Source organism: Lolium perenne, chromosome 2, assembly GCF_019359855.2.
Source record: "Lolium perenne isolate Kyuss_39 chromosome 2, Kyuss_2.0, whole genome shotgun sequence".
Taxonomy (NCBI): Eukaryota; Viridiplantae; Streptophyta; class Magnoliopsida; order Poales; family Poaceae; genus Lolium; species Lolium perenne.
Window position 1 is genome coordinate 2963070 of NC_067245.2, and position 12520 is coordinate 2975589.

The window sequence follows — 12520 nt, forward strand, 5'->3', positions numbered from 1 at the left end:
GTGTGGGGCCCTCGGGCCTCCACCTCAATTGTCCTTCTGGCTCCGTTATTTTCCTGGGAAAATAGGGCCTTCTGCATAAATTCCGAGGATTTTCCCGAAAGTTGGATTTCTGCACAAAAACGAGACACCAGAGCAATTCTGCTGAAAACAGCGTTAGTCCGTGTTAGTTGCATCCAAAATACACAAATTAGAGGCAAAACAATAGCAAAAGTGTTCGGGAAAGTAGATACGTTTTGGACATATCACCATTGACCTTGACGCTACGCCGACGATGATGGAGATCATGCCCGAGGATGATGGAGATCATGTCCATGCTTTGGAGATGAAGATCAAAGGCACAAAGACAAAAGGGCCATATCATATCACATATGAACTGCATGTGATGTTAATCCTTTTATGCATCTTATTTTGCTTAGATCGCGACGGTAGCATTATTAGATGATCCCTTACTAAAATCTCAAGATAATAAAGTGTTCATCCTTAGTAGCACCGTTGCCAAGACTTGTCGTTTCGAAGCATCTCGTGATGATCGGGTGTGATAGAATCAACAAGTGCATACAACGGGTGCAAGACAGTTTTGCACATGCGGATACTAAGGTGGCCTTGACGAGCCTAGCATGTACAGACATGGTCTCGGAACACGTGATACCGAAAGGTAGAGCATGAATCATATGGTTGATATGATGAACACTTTGAGTGTTCGCCATTGAAATCACACCTTGTCTCGTGATGATCGGACTTAGGTGCGGTGGATTTGGTTCGTGTGATCACTAAGACAATGCGAGGGATATTGTTTTGAGTGGGAGTTCACATAGATTTTTTAATTTTGTTGAATTAAAATTTGAACTCAATTTGTCATAAACATTAGTCTAAACTATTGCAAATATATGTTGTAGATATGGCGTCCCCAATCAATTTTAACCAGTTCCTAGAGAAAGAAAAGCTTAAGAGCAACGGTAGCAACTTCACCGACTGGTTCCGTCATGTGAGGATTTTCCTCGCTGGCGGAAATCTGCAATATGTGCTTGATGCACCGCTAGGTGACCCTCCTGCAGAAACAGAAACCGATGAAGTAAAGAATGTTTACGCGACTCGGAAAACTCGGTACTCTCAAGTACAGTGTGTCATCCTATGCAGTCTGGAAGCCGATCTTCAAAAACGTTTTGAGCACCACGATCCACATGAGTTGATAAAAGAGTTGAAGACTATTTTTGAAACTCATGCGGCCGTGGAATGCTATGAAGCATCGAAACACTTCTTCAGTTGCATGATGGAAGAGGGTAGCTCCGTTAGTGAGCACATGCTCGTTATGACCGGGCATGCGAAGAAACTCAGTGACTTGGAAATAGTTATTCCTAACAGACTGGGGATTAATCGTATCCTTCAATCACTGCCACCTAGTTACAAGAACTTTGTGATGAACTACAACATGCAGAACATGAACAAAGAGTTACCTGAAATCTTCGCCATGCTTAAAGCTGCTGAGATTGAGATCAAGAAAGAGCACCAAGTGTTGATGGTCAACAAGACCACCAGTTTCAAGAAACAGGGCAAGTCTAAGGGAAAATTCAAGAAGGGTGGCAAGAAAGCTGCCACACCTCCTATGAAACCTAAGAACGGCCCTAAGCCTGATGCTGAGTGCTATTACTGCAAGGAGAAGGGACACTGGAAGCGTAATTGCTCCAAGTATTTGGCGGATCTGAAGAGCGGCCTTGTCAAGAAGAAGAAAGAAGGTATATCTGATATACATGTTATAGATGTTTATCTCACTGGTTCTCGTACTAGTACCTGGGTATTTGATACTGGTTCGGTTGCTCATATTTGTAACTCGAAACAGGAACTAAAGAATAAACGAAGACTACTGAAAGATGAAGTGACGATACGCGTTGGAAATGGATCCAAAGTCGATGTGATCGCTGTCGGCACACTTCCTCTACATCTACCTTCGGGATTAGTTTTAAGCCTAAATAATTGTTATTTTGTACCCGCGTTGAGCATGAACATTATATCTGGATCTTGTTTAATTGTTGACTGCCAAAACCCACCGGCGGGCAGCGACGGTCAACACGGTAGAGCCGGGAAGAGCCTAGAGCTGCGGCTGGCTGAGACCCCTCCGAGCGACGGCCCGCAATGCTCTTCTGGTCACACGTCCGATGCGAAGTGCAAGGGCGTGCCACCTGACCTATACCTGGTCAGGAAGGTGATGGGGATGCCTCGCTTAGTTTCCTGCATGGCATACACGTAAACATTAAATACGAGCCTCGATCGGCTCTCAGGTTATCCTGTGAATCGGCTCAAAGAGCCGATCCACCCATGATTCGTACGGGGTGCACGAACATATGGTGATCCTGCTTGATCAAGATAAAGCTAATGAGATCTACGACGATTTAGGGTTTTCACCGCATAATCGGATCGTCCTACTCCAGGTTGGGCCTCGCGGCCACGCACGGTGATCGTAAGCCGATCCTAAACAAGGCCTAAAAACCAACATGAAGTTGATCCTCGGAACATCCTGTTTAGGATTTGCGAACGCCACCCTACGTGCCGCTGGATCCTCCCCCCCTTTGTAAGGCCTAACTATTGCAGATATTAAACTAATCCTTGCAGAACAAGGAGCAATCGTAACGGATCAGATCTACTAAATAATGATCAAGCGGGGTGCCGCCCCCACACCAGAGATAGGTGTGAGGGCGGCTAGATATGCAAGGGTTGCACTACGTAAGCATGTTATACGAAGAACTATGCTAACCCTAACACATCTATGATAACTACGTTGCTCGCCATCAAAGACGCTTCAGCATTTGAGCAACGCATGAACAACGTGGGGCTTGTGCTGCCTAGATCGCAAGATGCGATCTAGGCAGCATGTCGCTTACCTGATAGAAACCCTCGAGACGAAGGAGTTGGCGATGCGCCGAGATTGGTTTGTTTTGGGTTGAACATGAGTTGTTTTTTATTCCATAAACCCTAGATACATATTTATAGTCCAGCGGACTTTCTAATTCGGACGTGCACCTAACCGTGCACGAGTAAAACTCTAACTTTTAATCTAAGATGCGATCTACTATATTACAGATACATGGGCAATTCAGCCCAACTTCGTGTATAAGGCCAATTCTTGTTCTTCCTTCCATGTATATCTTCAAGTCTATCTCAATCGTGGCCCACCTCCTCGACTCCTGGCCAAATTCTGGTGATAACACATGCCCCCTGGTTTTGGAATTGGTAATTCCAAAATCACTCTGTTTTCCTTTGTCGGGTCATGTCGTGCGTAACCGTTGCAGTATCCTTCATCATGATGCCCTGCCTTCTCAACTTCTCCGCGTGATCTGGCAGTTTTTTTTTCTTTTCTTTAGGCACCACTTCCTCGGAAACTGCTGTGGCATTGAATTTCCACTATATCCCCTTTTATTTAACCGCTACGAACAGTTCTCCTCTGCATCTCCTTCGCATTAGCACTCCAAAAGCCCTCCTGCCACCATGTCTTCTCCCTCCTCTGCTCCATCGGATCCTTCCAGCCAGTCCTCCACATCCCGTGAGCCGACGCCGGAGTACAACCCGGCAGAGGTCCACGCGGCGAACATCCGCCGCGCCATTGCGGCCGGGGAGGAGTCGGACCATGACTTCTCCATCTGGTCCGAGGACGACCAGTCCTCGACGGACGGGGAGAGCGACCTCCGCTTCCTCGCCAACGGGGAATCGGAGGAGGAGAGCGATGACGATCGCTTCTCCTGGGATGACTTCACCTCCTCCGAGGGGGTAGAGGAGGAGGAAGAGGAGGAAGAGGACGACGACGACAGCTCCTCCGACGAGCCGCCGGCCAAGCGGTTCTGCCCTTGGCCGGGCAACCTTAGCGACTTCGACAGCGACGAGGACGACGCTGACGAAGAAGATGAAGACAACGAGGGCCCGGTCGGCGGCCATTGGAGCGACGACGAGCCCGCCGGGAGCAGCGCCGACAGCGGCGATGACGGCGACGACGAGGGCAGTGATGGCCCGTCGATAGGACCTCTAGAGTAGGGCCAGCAGTAGTAGATGGGGCAATGTATCCCCTAGTATTTCCCTTTTGAGAGCAATTAGCTCTTTATGTAAGAAATCTCGCCTATCAATGAAGAACTTTTCCCCAATTTGACTTTGCCGATTTCTTCTGAGTTTAATTGAGCCGATTTCCTCTTCTACTGACCTTGCCGATTCGTCCCTTTTGCCAATGCGTAATGAGCCGATAGCACCGCATCGGCCCTTTGAAATTCACCCTTCCCTTCTTCAACCGATGATTTTCTAAATCTGGTGGAAAATGCAGGATCTTCAGGAAAACCTTTGAACTTTTCCAACCAAATCCAATAATCCTCTTCAGTACTCATCATTGTGAAGAAGGTTGCAATGAAGGATCAGCCGATGGTATCCCCATCGGCTCTTTAAACAGAGTAAAACAGAGTATCCACCAGGCCTGCTGCCCCCCGAGCCTTACTCGAGCCTGCTGCCCCCCGAGCCTTACTCGAGGCGAGAATGTCAGAGAGAATGCGCCAAAGCCGATCCTCTTTCTTCCTCAGACAGCCGATAATCTTCCGTTTCAGCTGAACTAGCCCCAAAGATTGGAAATCCTCGACAAAAAGGTTCAGGAACCCGGATCGGCTCGAAGCAGCTGAAGAAATTTCCATTATTTTATTCTCTCAAAGCAACAGAAGGCACCACCGCTGGCCTGGATTTGGTGGAGACTCGATAAACATCGCATAATTCCACTAGAGTCGATGGCTACGCATCGGCTACTTCTCAATTCTAAAGTCGATGCCCTTGCATCGGCTGTAAAATTTTTTTTCACTGGCCGATTTTCTCCTATCGGCCCCCAGTATTTCATCGCACACATGTATCCCTGCATCTGTTCCTATGTTTAGGTGCCCCCCGAGCCGATTCTGTTAAAGAATGGCAGATATCGGCTCGTAATTCGCACGTCAGCTCCTGATAGGGTCGAGTGTGAACACAAGCAGAACATGTGGTGAGGATAATTTTGGCCGATTGCTGGGATCGGCCTCCATAATGATTGGAGCGCTGACTGAAGGTTCGGTAATGTCCCTTCATAGACCTTTGGGGCCGATCACAAGGATCAGCCTCGCCAAGTTGCACATCGCTTTGCTTCAACTACATGGTCAAGCCAGTGGATAAAACCAGCTTAACCCTTCCCTTTGTCACATCGATGCGCTCGCAGTCGTCCAAGTTGATGCCTGAGAGGGGTTCTTGGCCTGATACTTCCCATGCGTTCATGCCAGCCGTTGAAATTTCAGCTGAGTCATCGGCCTGGACGACCTCTACCTCATCTCCATCCCACTGTATTATGCATTGGTGCATCGTGGAGGGAATACAGCAGTTGGCGTGGATCCAATCTCTTCCAAAGAAAGACAAAGCATAATCGCTCGTGCTATCGACGATGAAGAACGTCGTAGGGATAGTTTTCCTTCCTACGGTCGGATCCACGTTCGTAACTCCTTGTGCCTCGTACGCTTGGCCGTTGAAATCGCTCAATGTCACGTTGGTCTTGATTAGATCCGAGCTAGAGCGTCCCACCGTCGTAGCATAGAGTACGGCATGATGTTAATCGCCGCTCCGGTGTCCACCAGCATCTTATTTACAGGCCTCCCATCGATATATCCTCGCAAGTACAGGGCCTTCAGATGCCTGTAGCTCTTTTCTCGTGGCTTCTCAAAGATAACCGGCCGTGGGCCGCAGTCAAGTTGTGCCACGGATATCTCATCTAACCCTGGAGCACTGAACTCCGAAGGGAGGATGAACACCATGTTAGTGCCAGCCATGTTTGCTTTTCCAGCTCTGAGCCAACTGCAGGAGCCGGGCTCTGGAGTTTCGTCGGGGTGGCGTACTTAGTTAGCCACGTCTGCTTCTCAAGCTCTGTTGCTGACGTTCCTCCTGTTTTCGCCGGAGTCCCTGATGTCGTGGCCTGGTTTGAGAGTGCCCAGTTGCCACAACCGGCACATACGTGCACGCGTATCCTTGAGGGATCTCCTTAGGCGCCTCACCAAGAACCGGTAGTCACTAGGGTCACCACCGATCTTGTAGACGACGAATGCCGGTGTAGCCGGCACTTCACTGGTGCCGCCAACGCATATGGCAGCGGTGGACGGACCGGAGTGGCAACTCTCCTTGATGCGTCCCGAGAGCTGGTCCTGACGGCGAGTGCGGTGGCTCATGATCTCCTGGATCACGCGCAGAGCGACACGCTCCAACACGTTGACCAAGTTTTCAGAGTGGCGGTGTAGCGAGTGAGCCACCAAGTAGTTGATCTCCTGCCGCAGGCCCCTGGTGCGTTCCTCCGACGGGGCAGAGAGGTCTATCCCATCGAGTGCACCTTGCGGTGAGAATCCCTTCCATCTGATGCCATGGGAACGGGTTCTCTGAAAAGAGCCGATGAGGTCGGTTTCGAGGGTGACCTTGATCTCGTCATATCTCTTCTTGAGCTCGTCAGGCAGCTCCTCGTAGGTGACTGGCGTGCCGTCCGCCATCTCAGAAGTAGATGGCGATGTGGTTGATGTAGACGATTGTCCCACCGGGCGTGCCAGAATGTGTTGACTGCCAAAACCCACCGGCGGGCAGCGACGGTCAACACGGTAGAGCCTGGAAGAGCCTAGAGCTGCGCGGCCGGTGAGACCCCTCCGAGCGACGGCCCGCAATGCTCTTCTGGTCACACGTCCGATGCAAAGTGCAAGGGCGTGCCACCTGACCTATACCTGGTCAGGAAGGTGATGGGGATGCCTCGCTTAGTTTCCTGCATGGCATACACGTAAACATTAAATACGAGCCTCGATCGGCTCTCAGGTTATCCTGTGAATCGGCTCAAAGAGCCGATCCACCCATGATTCGTACGGGGTGCACGAACATATGGTGATCCTGCTTGATCAAGATAAAGCTAATGAGATCTACGACGATTTAGGGTTTTCACCGCATAATCGGATCGTCCTACTCCAGGTTGGGCCTCGCGGCCACGCACGGTGATCGTAAGCCGATCCTAAACAAGGCCTAAAAACCAACATGAAGTTGATCCTCGGAACATCCTGTTTAGGATTTGCGAACGCCACCCTACGTGCCGCTGGATCCTCCCCCCCTTTGTAAGGCCTAACTATTGCAGATATTAAACTAATCCTTGCAGAACAAGGAGCAATCGTAACGGATCAGATCTACTAAATAATGATCAAGCGGGGTGCCGCCCCCACACCTGAGATAGGTGTGAGGGCGGCTAGATATGCAAGGGTTGCACTACGTAAGCATGTTATACGAAGAACTATGCTAACCCTAACACATCTATGATAACTACGTTGCTCGCCATCAAAGACGCTTCAGTACGAGCAACGCATGAACAACGTGGGGCTTGTGCTGCCTAGATCGCAAGATGCGATCTAGGCAGCATGTCGCTACTCGATAGAAACCCTCGAGACGAAGGAGTTGGCGATGCGCCGAGATTGGTTTGTTTTGGGTTGAACGTGAGTTGTTTTTTATTCCATAAACCCTAGATACATATTTATAGTCCAGCGGACTTTCTAATTCGGACGTGCACCTAACCGTGCACGAGTAAAACTCTAACTTTTAATCTAAGATGCGATCTACTATATTACAGATACATGGGCAATTCAGCCCAACTTCGTGTATAAGGCCAATTCTTGTTCTTCCTTCCATGTATATCTTCAAGTCTATCTCAATCGTGGCCCACCTCTGACTCGGTCAAATTCTGGTGATAACATTAATGCAAGACGGTTATTCATTCAAGTCTGAGAATAATGGTTGTTCTATTTTTATGAATAATATCTTTTATGGTCGAGCACCTGAAAAGAATGGCTTATTTCTGTTAGATCTCGATAGTAGTGATACACATATACATAACATTGATGCTAAGCGAATTAAATTGAATGATAATTCTACTTATATGTGGCACTGTCGTCTTGGTCATATTGGAGTGAAACGCATGAAGAAACTCCATACTGATGGATTACTTGAATCACTTGACTTTGAGTCACTTGATAGATGCAAAGCATGTCTAATGGAAAAATGACTAAAACTCCATTTTCTGGTATGATGGAGCGAGCTACTGACTTATTGGAAATCATACATACCGATGTGTGCGGACCAATGAGTGTAGCATCGTGCGGTGGTTATCGTTATGTTCTAACCTTCACAGATGATCTGAGTAGATATGGGTATATCTATTTCATGAAACATAAATCCGAAACTTTCGAGAAGTTTAAGGAATTCCAAAGTGAAGTAGAAAATCAACGTAACAAGAAGATCAAATTTCTACGATCTGATCGCGAAGGTGAATATCTGAGTTATGAGTTTGGCATGCATTTAAAGAAATGCGAAATACTTTCACAATTGACTCCGCCGGGAACACCTCAACGAAACGGTGTGTCCGAACGTCGTAATCGAACTCTCTTAGATATGGTTCGTTCTATGATGTCTCTTACTGATTTGCCGTTATCATTTTGGAGTTATGCATTAGAGACAGCCGCATTCACTTTAAATAGAGCACCATCAAAATCCGTTGAAACGACACCGTATGAATTATGGTTTAATAAGAAACCTAAGCTGTCGTTCCTTAAAGTTTGGGGTTGCGAAGCCTATGTAAAGAAGTTACAACCGGACAAGCTAGAACCCAAAGCGGAGAAATGCGTCTTCATAGGATACCCTAAGGAAACTATAGGGTACACCTTCTATCACAAATCCGAAGGCAAAATCTTTGTTGCTAAGAACGGAACCTTTCTTGAGAAAGAATTTCTCACTAAAGAAGTGACTGGAAGAAAAGTAGAACTCGACGAGATTGATGAATCTATACTCATTGATCAGAGTAGCACAGTACCGGAAGTTGTACCTGTACCACCTACACCGGCAACAGAGGAAGCTAATGATAATGATCATGAAACTTCGAACGAGGAAACTACTGAACCTCGCAGATCGACAAGGGAACGTGCCACTCCTGATTGGTATGATCCTTGTCTAAATGTCATGATTGTAGATAACAATGATGAGGACCCTGCGACGTATGAAGAAGCGATGATGAGCCCAGATTCCAACAAATGGCAAGAAGCCATGAAATCCGAAATGGGATCCATGTATGATAACAAAGTATGGACTTTGGTAGACTTACCTGATAGCCGAAAGGCTGTCGAGAATAAATGGATCTTCAAGAGAAAAACAGATGCTGATGGTAATATTACTGTCTATAAAGCTCGACTTGTCGCAAAGGGTTTCCGACAAATTCAAGGAATTGACTACGATGAGACTTTCTCACCTGTAGCGAAGCTAAAATCTGTGAGGATTTTGTTAGCAATAGCTGCATTTTTTGATTATGAGATTTGGCAGATGGATGTCAAAACAGCGTTCCTTAATGGAGACATTGAGGAAGAGTTGTATATGGTACAACCCAAAGGTTTTGTCGATCCTAAAAATGCTGACAAAGTATGCAAACTTCAGCGTTCAATCTATGGACTGAAGCAAGCATCAAGAAGTTGGAACCGATGTTTTGATAAGGTGATCAAAGACTTCGGGTTTATACAGTGTCATGGAGAGGCCTGTATTTACAAGAAAGTGAGTGGGAGCTCTGTAGCATTCCTGATATTGTATGTAGATGACATATTATTGATCGGGAATGATATAGAACTATTAAGCAGTGTTAAAGGTTATTTGAATAATAGTTTTTCAATGAAAGACCTTGGTGAAGCATCATACATATTAGGCATCAAGATTTATAGAGATAGATCAAGACGCCTAATAGGGCTATCACAGAGTACATACCTGGACAAGATTCTAAAGAAGTTTAGAATGGACGAAAGTAAGAAAGGATTCTTACCTATGTTACCAGGCAAGGTCTTGAGTAAGACTCAAGGTCCGGCTACGGCAGAAGAAAGAGAAAGGATGAGTCAGATCCCCTATGCCTCGTGATAGGCTCTATCATGTATGCCATGCTATGTACTAGACCGGATATAGCACATGCTGTTAGTTTGACTAGCAGATATCAAAGTGATCCAGGAATGGAACACTGGACATCGGTCAAGAATATCCTGAAGTACTTGAAAAGAACTAAGGATATGTTTCTTTGTTATGGAGGTGACCAAGAGCTCGTTGTAACAAGTTACACCGATGCAAGTTGGAACACTGATCCTGATGACTCTAAGTCACAGTCTGGGTACGTGTTTATATTGAATGGTGCTGCGCAGAAGTCGGGCAAGCTCGAAGCAGTGCACGGTGGCGAAGTCTTCAACAGAATCAGAGTACATAGCGGCTTCAGAGGCTTCATCAGAAGCGGTATGGAAGAAGAGGTTCATTGTAGAGCTCGGTGTGGCTCCTAGTGCATTGGACCCATTAATCATTTACTGTGATAACATGGATGCCATCGCCAATGCACAAGAGCCAAGGTCACACAAGAGGCTGAAGCATATCAAGCTGCGTTACCACTCGATTCGCGAATACATCGAAGATGGAGAAGTAAAGATTTGCAAAGTACACACTGATCTGAATGTAGCAGATCCGTTGACTAAAGCTCTCCCTAGGGCAAAGCATGACCAACACCAGAACGCCATGGGTGTTAGGTACCTTACAATGTAATCTAGATTATTGACTCTAGTGCAAGTGGGAGACTGTTGGAGATATGCCCAAGAGGCAATAATAAAAGTGGTTATTATATATCTTTATGTTTATGATAAATGTTTATATACCATGCTATAATTGTATTAACTGAAACATTGATACATGTGTGATATGTAAACAACAAAGAGTCCCTAGTATGCCTCTTAACTAGCTTGTTGATTAATGGATGATTAGTTTCATAATCATGAACATTGGATGTTATTAATAACAAGGTTATATCATTGTATGAATGATGTAATGGACACACCCAATTAAGCGTAGCATAAGATCTCGTCATTAAGTTATTTGCTATAAGCTTTCGATACATAAGTTACCTAGTCCTTATGACCATGAGATCATGTAAATCACTTATACCGGAAAGGTACTTTGATTACATCAAACGCCACTGCGTAAATGGGTGGTTATAAAGGTCGGATTAAGTATCCGGAAAGTATGAGTTGAGGCATATGGATCAACAGTGGGATTTGTCCATCCCGATGACGGATAGATATACTCTGGGCCCTCTCGGTGGAATGTCGTCTAATGTCTTGCAAGCATATGAATAAGTTCATAAGAGACCACATACCACGGCACGAGTAAAGAGTACTTGTCAGGAGACGAGGTTGAACAAGGTATAGAGTGATACCGGTGATCAAACCTCGGACAAGTAAAATATCGCGTGACAAAAGGAATTGGTATCGTATGTGAATGGTTCATTCGATCACTAAAGTCATCGTTGAATATGTGGGAGCCATTATGGATCTCCAGATCCCGCTATTGGTTATTGGTCGGAGTGAGTACTCAACCATGTCCGCATAGTTCGCGAACCGTAGGGTGACACACTTAAAGTTGGATGTTGAAATGGTAGAACTTGAATATGGAATGGAGTTCGAATATTTGTTCGGAGTCCCGGATGAGATCCCGGACATCACGAGGAGTTAGGAATGGTCGGAGAATAAGATTCATATATAGGATGTCATTTTATGTGAATTAAATTGACGCGGAAGGTTCTATGGAAGGTTCTAGAAGGTTCTAGAAAAGTCCGGAAGAAACCACCAAGGAAGGTGGAGTCCACATGGGACTCCACCTCCATGGCCGGCCAACCCTAGTGGGGGAGGAGTCCCAAGTGGACTCCCCCTTAGGGGGCCGGCCAACCCCCCATATGGGAGGTGGAAACTCCCAACTCTAGTGGGAGTCCTAGCTTGGCTAGGTTTCCCCACCATATGGAAGGTTTTTGGTTCGGGTCTTATTCGAAGACTTGGAGACCAACTCTTGGGGCTTCCACCTATATAATGAGGGGCCAAGGGGAGGGGGCCGGCCACCCCAAGACCACAACCTGGCCGCCCCCCTTGAGTGGCCGGCCACCCCCTCCCAAACCCTAGCCGCCCCCCTCTCCTCCATATCTTCCGCGTAGCTTTAGCGAAGCTCCGCCGGATTTCTCCACCGCCACCGACACCACGCTGTCGTGCTGTCGGATTCAAGAGGAGCTACTACTTCCGCTGCCCGCTGGAACGGGGAGGTGGACGTCGTCTTCATCAACAACCGAACGTGTGACCAAGTACGGAGGTGCTGCCCGTTCGTGGCGCCGGAAGCGATCGTGATCAAGATCTTCTACGCGCTTTTGCAAGCGGCAAGTGAACGTCTACCGCAGCAACAAGAGCCTCATCTTGTAGGCTTTGGAATCTCTTCAAGGGTGAGACTCGATACCCCCTCGTTGCTACCGTCTTCTAGATTGCATCTTGGCTTGGATTGCGTGTTCGCGGTAGGAATTTTTTTGTTTTCTATGCAACGTTATTCTACAGGTTTTTCTCCTCTGATGGATTCTCAAAATCTATCTTTAGAGGATGAGAAAAACTTACATCTTGAAGCTCAAGTATCTAATGAGCTTTTATTCTCTTTG